The sequence below is a fragment of the Agelaius phoeniceus genome, chromosome 7 (genome assembly GCF_051311805.1).
Source record: "Agelaius phoeniceus isolate bAgePho1 chromosome 7, bAgePho1.hap1, whole genome shotgun sequence".
Taxonomy (NCBI): Eukaryota; Metazoa; Chordata; class Aves; order Passeriformes; family Icteridae; genus Agelaius; species Agelaius phoeniceus.
In genome coordinates, this window is record NC_135271.1 from 40,133,723 (window position 1) to 40,140,912 (window position 7,190).

A 7,190-nucleotide genomic window follows, 5' to 3' on the forward strand; every position below is an offset into this window, starting at 1 on the left:
TTAATGCAAGAGAATACAAATGAGCTCCCTGGAGAAAAGACACTGTGATGAAACAAATAGAATAATATATAGGGATGACTTGACACTGTCACCAGAGTGACAGTATTTAACTTCTTTGGAAAGAAATGAAACGGGCTTAAATTGGGACAACTGCTTTATTTTCAGAGAATTGCATCTGAAACCTACAGACAAGTGCTGTACAGTTGTTTCCCCCCTGATGCCAGGGGCCAATCTTCATATGTCACTCGACATGACAAAGTCAGCAAATGTCATCACACTTCATAAAGGCAGGCCGGAGTATTCCCACTGAGTCTCACAAAAGGAGAAAGTTCCCTCTTTGCAGACAAAGACTTGTGAAACATAAAAGTTGTGTTAACACAATGATACACTAGGAGGAAGGGAAAGTTAAACTGAGATACTTCTTGTTGCCCAGTAAGCATCCACACTGAGGTAAGATATACAGCACCTAGCAGTCACCTCTTTGTTGGCAGATAAAAAAGAGCAGTGAAAAATTAGTTTTTTAACAATACCATTAGGAGGTTTAACACTACATCAAAACTTGTTTTTCCCCTCCTCTAAGTCAAGCTTTCAGCCTAGTGACTGTGTTTATGGTATATTACTTTTGCCTTGAGACTGGAAGTGTAAAACCTAGCACCGAACACATTTATGGTGGCACTAGACACATATTATCTGAGGGACTGAAAACTTCCTTGCTAAATACAAGTGGGAATTCTATTTTCTTTTCTCTGGGAATTAGAGGTACCTTTACAATTAGCCTTAACCTTTATTTAAAGACATGTCGTTTAGCACATCAGACATCTCACTAAACACTCTCTAGAAAAAACACATTTTAATTGAAAGTGAATTCAGGACTGTTGACAGCTTATCTACTGACTTCATATCCCACCTTAGGCAATTCAGCTGAAAGATGAGCTCAACACTGCAAGTTCCCATTACAGCCTTTGCAGTACCTTGTCTTATTTTAATTTTCCTTTAAAAAGCTAAATTAAAAAGCTTTATAAGGACCCACTTATACAATGAACTGTCATGTCCAGCAAGCTGAAAATTCTGAGTCTAAATGTGAGGAGGTTTTGCAAGTATTAATATTCCTTCCTCCACTTGCTTACATGGTGACCAATGTCTTGATAATGCAACTTGCAGTGTCTGGTTTGGAAAATGAAATTCTCAGTGTAATGGGAATGTGAACATGCTGATAAAACTGAGTATCTGTTCTGCAGATTGTAGTTCTGTTGTAGTATTTGAAACTCATGATCTGGAAAGCCATTCTGAGGATTTAAGAAGTTCAGCGCTCAGTTAATACAATGGCCTTACATACTTGCATGTTTTTTTATGAACTTAACTAAGAAACATACTGTACCTACTCAGTCTGTGATATTCAGATGCTTATAATTCAAATCAAAACAAATTGACTTTCAAATCTCACCCACTTTGGCCACAGGGCTGTTTAAACTAAAATACCAGGAGAAAAATATTTTTTAAATTAAACTTTTTTAGTATTCTCAATCAAAATATAAAGTGCTTTCAAACACATATTTTTATCCTTAGGCAGATGCCAACCAGCTTAGATTTCAGCACTCCATTTTGCAGGTTTTCAGATTGATAATGAAAATAAGGGCTTAGAGGGGAAACTGTATTGTAGTCTCACCTACAGTGGTTGTGATGAAGTCACCAAGTCTTTAATCTCTTAAGAAATAGGCCCCTTGGAAATGATGCAGACAGGTCAATGATTTTTGGGAAAATGTGGTTCCAAATTCATAGACAGGTTAGCTAAAATTTCACAGCTTGAGACATTTCCCAACAACAAACCTGGAAAGTCACAAGAAGCTCTTTCTGCTATTTTAGGGAAATATTGTAGCCATGTTCCCCCTTGAACTGGCAAACAGTGTCCCCCTTTGTGACTTGGCAATGCAATGGAAGGCCCTGCATTAGAGAAGAGGTGGAAGTCTCCCCAAAAAGCCCTCTCTGCCCTTTTCACTGTTTGATTCAGTGAGGCAAGGTGGCTTCTCACCCACACAAAGAGAAGAGTGGTGGAAGAAGCTCTGTGATGAAGGAGAATCTTTGGCCTGGGTTGAGAAGTAATATGTTAAACATGAGTGTTCCTTGTTATTTTATCATTGGTAAATCAGGAATAGGCTGGCCTGGGTGTTTCTACAGTGTGTAACCTGTTTTTTTAGAGAAAAAAGTTGAAAGACATAGACAACTCTTTTCTTGCAGTACCTCAGCAAAGGATTGTGGCATACTGCAAACCTTGCAGTAACAGAAAGCCAGGCACTGTCACATTAGGCTGCACTTCCTAACAAAGTGCATGCTTCCCTTCACCAGGAGTGTCAGTAAAGGAAAATGATTGCAGCACAGTAGGTTAGTGCACTGAGAGAAGCTTTCTGCTTTGTATTTTCAATAATTAAAAACACTGCAACTTCGTCTCCAAAACACCACATCTTTCCTTCAGCTTGGCCATCTCAACATATAGTGATGGCATCTCAATAGCAAGCAAGAGCTTCATAGTGCCTTCTGAAGGTACGTGGTGCAGCCACACAGATCAGGGTGTTGGAACAGGCAGGGTCAGGTACTGAGTCAGGTATTGAGTCCCAGGTATTAAGCAGTGCACTGTTATTCTACTCAGATAATTCCAACCATTTCATTACACTGTGTATGTAATGATATATTACTTATTATCTATTTTCCATTTCTTTTCCATGCAAACTTGTTCATCGGAAAAACCTTTACTAGATTAAAACACATTTGGATACGTATAATCAAAATACAATCTCTCTCTCTCTTTTAATTAGTGTAACATATACTGCAAAGTATATTTTATACTCAGTCTAGTCTAGTGGCCAAAAATATTCCATGAATTCTGGTCAACAACTATCAAGAATTCTATTCCTGCCAGATAAGCTGAAAATTATCACTCGCTGACTAAGTCAATATGTTACTCTGCTGCTATGCCATATGGCCCTGGATGATGAGACACAACACAACCTCATCAAGTGACACCCAAACTGGAGGAGTGGAACACTGGAGAGAGCAGGGTTTCCATTTGAAAGGACCTCAACAAACCAGAGAAGCAACCTAGCTGGCACCTCATGAGGTTCAACAAAGCCAGATGGAGTTGTGCATTGGGATCAGAAGTGCCCCATGTGCCAGGCCAGCCTGAGGGCTAAGGAGACAGCCCCACAGCTGCAGTTTGGGGCTCACACAACAACAGCTGCTCACAGCCCAGAGAGACCCCAGGGAAGGGCTGCTGAGGCAATAAGGGAACCACAGCACCTGAGGTACAAAGAGAGGCAGAGGCCACTGCCTTGCTTAGGCTGGAGACAGGAAGCCCAAGACAGGATGTAGCTACAGTCTTCCACTATCTTAATCCATTGGAGAAGACAGACATAGACATTTCTCAGGGGTGCACAGCAAAAGAACAAAAGGCAACAGTCACAAGCTGCAACAAGGGAAATACTAATTGGGAAGGGAAAAAAATCATCTCAGTGGGACTAGAGCATCACTGAAACAGGAGCCCAAAGGGGCTGTTCAGTCATCACCCTTGGAGGTTTTCAAAGCTTCTCAAGGCTTAGAGCAATTTGATCTAATTTTGAAGCTAGTCCTGCTTTGAGTAGAAGCTTGGTATACAGAACTCCAGATGTGCCTTCCAACCTAACGTTTTCTATGAATGCATCTCACAAAATGCAGTTCCATAAGATACTAAATATCCTTTCCACCAGCCATACAAGGTGCTCAAGTCTTGTCAGGGGTCAACAGAAATGGCTTATTAGAGCAGTGACCTACCTAAATCTTAGCTCTGATTTGATTTGGTATGTAATCAGGTTAAGTGAAATCAATTATTAGATTGCCTATATATTATATTCAGATTATTGTAACATGATGAAATATACAAACCTGACTCTGCTCTCCTTTCCTTCAAAAATGTGGGATTCAGCAGTAGTAATGAAGGAAGAAAAGACAAAAGATAGAAACTGTTCTGCCCTGAACAATGAGTGGAACTGCTACATTTCATGTAAATATTATCATGGATCTATGATACAATCATTTCTACAGTCAACAGGCTCATAATATTCCTTCCTCATCAAAACACATAGGGTTACTCACACAAGTAAAGGGTTGTAGGCATGCAAATTAATTTGTAGTAAGATGGTTAAAGTTCTAAATCATGTATTAAATTACTTCTATTGTACAAGTTTAACTTCATTTTCCAAGCTAGTCACATGCAACAGAGATGCAGTAATGCAGGTATTCCAGCTGTGGAGTGATTAGCTGCCAGTACCTTCTAAAACTAGATTTGTAAGTCAGATCATTGGAAAGATCAGTGGTTTGTTTCCTGGATGTCATGAGACCAGAGAGGTGGAATATTGGAAGAAGATTAGGTTTATTTTTGTGTATGTGTTTGAAATATTTAAACAGACTAGGATAGAAATCAACTTACAGGGTTATAAACCCTGATCCAGCAAAGCAAAAAAAGGCATAAGCAAGCCCATCTCAGGTGTACAAGAAGCACAAATATAGATTTATCCTTGAACAGAGGCCCAAAGTCCCATTAAAGTTCAGGGAAGGACAGTGATATTCAAGCACTTGCTTAGATAGGCATGTGCTTAAATGCATAATGATCTGGGGTATTTTTATTTGTATATCCTTGAGTATAAAACAGGGACCTTCCACCATCTTTTTTTAACACTGCAGGCATTTCTGCATCTCCTTGTTTCTACATAGAATTATACTGCTGGCATTTTTGATTTTGCCACAGAAGAAAAGTAGCATTCCAATATGAGTTCTCAGCCTGGGTCTGATTAAACCAGAGAAATTAGCCTCCAGTTTCTGTAGGGGCCAGATTTGGCTATAAACATTTATTCTAATGATTATATATCTTTAGACCCTTAAGATGCTTTGGTTGAAATGTAGTGACTTCTGAACAGTCTGATTGGGACCAATATATAAGCAGTCAGACTGAGATGCCAGTCAGTACCTTTGGCTCTCTCAGGAGCTTTTTCCTTTATTGTTTGTAGGCTTACCTGTTAATGCTCATCACAGTTACAGGCTCTGACTCAAGAGCTGTCATTAATCACTGCCTAAGAACACTGCATCAGGTAAGCAAACCCATCAGATGCTGAGCTGAAGCAGCAGTACTCACTTCAAACTGTCATTTGCTCCTGACATAACAAGGGAAAAGATTATCCAGCCTAAGCACCAATAATTTTCCACTGCGTGATTTGAAACAAGCCTTGGAAATTGGTGCCACATTGCTACAAATGATGGTGCTGAGGGTTCATGAGGTGCAGTGGTCAGCACTGAAACACCATCCTCTACCTCTACCACTGCATGTCCTGCTTTACACCCACTTGTACTTACTCAGAGGTGATCAGCGGATGAGCCTCAACAACAGTGTTAGAATTTACGTTCTCTCAGCTCTCAAGTGTGAAAGCTGGGTCTGAATAATCACATCTTTTGACAGAGCCAGACACATTTTATGAGAGTTCAGATTCAATTTAATCCAGATTTTCAACTGTGTTCAATCCCTAATTCTTCCTCTGAACAGCAAGAGGAAGCCAGGCAAGATCTGTGCATAGGTGTTCAAATATTTAGCAGTTCCATTTCCAGGCAATCAGCAAATGCAGCAGTTCCCAAATTCCAGTCTACTAAGACCACTGCTGCCAGAGTAGTAAAACATCTATCAATTTCAAGGCTCTGCTGCTTGGAGCTCAGGTCAATTCATTTAAGATTTCCAAAAGCTTTTTCAGTTTGTTTTTCTTTCTTTTTTTTTTTCCCCTTTGTCCTGAAGCTTGGTGGGTTTGTTTGGGGTTTGGTTTTCTGTTTGTTTGGTTTGTTTTGGGGTTTTTTTGACCAGCTAGACTCTGAAATCAGAATGTTTCTTTGAGCTGTTTCTATATCAGGTATCTCTGGCAAAAATCCAGCTATGAGCAAACTTTCAGCCGGTGCTGAAAACAAGAGGGCAACAAACAAGAGGGAGGAACCCACACACTGAATGACCTGGAGAGAAAATTGTGTGTCTGCATGCAATAGAAAAAAAGTCCCCAGTAACAAGTGTAAATTCCTAACACTTCTGCCAAGAGAATGCTGAATGACAGGGTGCAGCAAAGCAGATGCACACCTCCTGTTGAAGGAAGCTCAGTTTCACATTGTTGCCAATAGTCACTCTAATTTTGCTTAACTATTTTTATGGCAACTCCAGTGTATGTTAGAAAGTATTGAGAAAAAGGCTGTGACACTGGAAAGAAAAACAGAATCCATGAAAGATCTGAGGTGCAGATTGTGATGGCACAGTATTTGAAAATCAGTAAATTCATGCATTACTGTTCATATTTGCCATGTGGTTTCAGCAAGAGATAATATCCTTCCCACACAATATTCAAACTGTTCATTAGTGGATCTTGCAGCAACTGCTGTTTTGCAGCCAAGGAATGACTGCACTTTAGGGACAGGCAAAGGATCCCAACAGCCCCCAAAGTGCTGGGGCATTTTGCTATGTGGAGTTTAAAGTATATAAAGAAAGACATTTCTAATTTATTACATTTTACACAGGTGCATGCTTTATGGGAAAAGCTTGATACAACTAATGCAAATTTAACTTTAAGGCTTACCCAGGAATTCTTTAAGGTCAATTTGTAGCCTTTTTATTTTAAAGAACCCCATATTACTGCCAAACTGGGAATGGCAGCAGGACAGCTGGTAGGAATGGCACCCTTCTTCCCACATTCCTGTATTATAACTTTTCTAAATTGATGTGTGAGTTGCCAAAGGAATGCATGTCCTGCTTATTCTTTGCTGTGCTGATACACTGGCACATCCAGAGGTGATTTTTCATGTGTCATCAGAAATGTTACAAGACCAGATTGGTTTTGTAAATACAAGAGATTACCTAAGTGATGGAGCATTCCTGTCTCCTATGCATACAAGAATAAAAAACGAGGGCAGGAGAGAGAGAACAAAGCACTATGTACCAGATGAAAGAGCAGGAAACCTGAATTAGTTTGTGGAAGCAATAACACTTTTGTCAGTTATTCCTCCTTCCTGAAGGATGGAACCTCACTGATTGAAAGATGCTCAGGTCAGATATGTTTTCCATTGCTAGCAGATAAGTTGCCATAGGCCTTGCAAAATCCAAAATCATGTCCCTTTCACTTCCCCTGTTGTTTTCCAGGGCT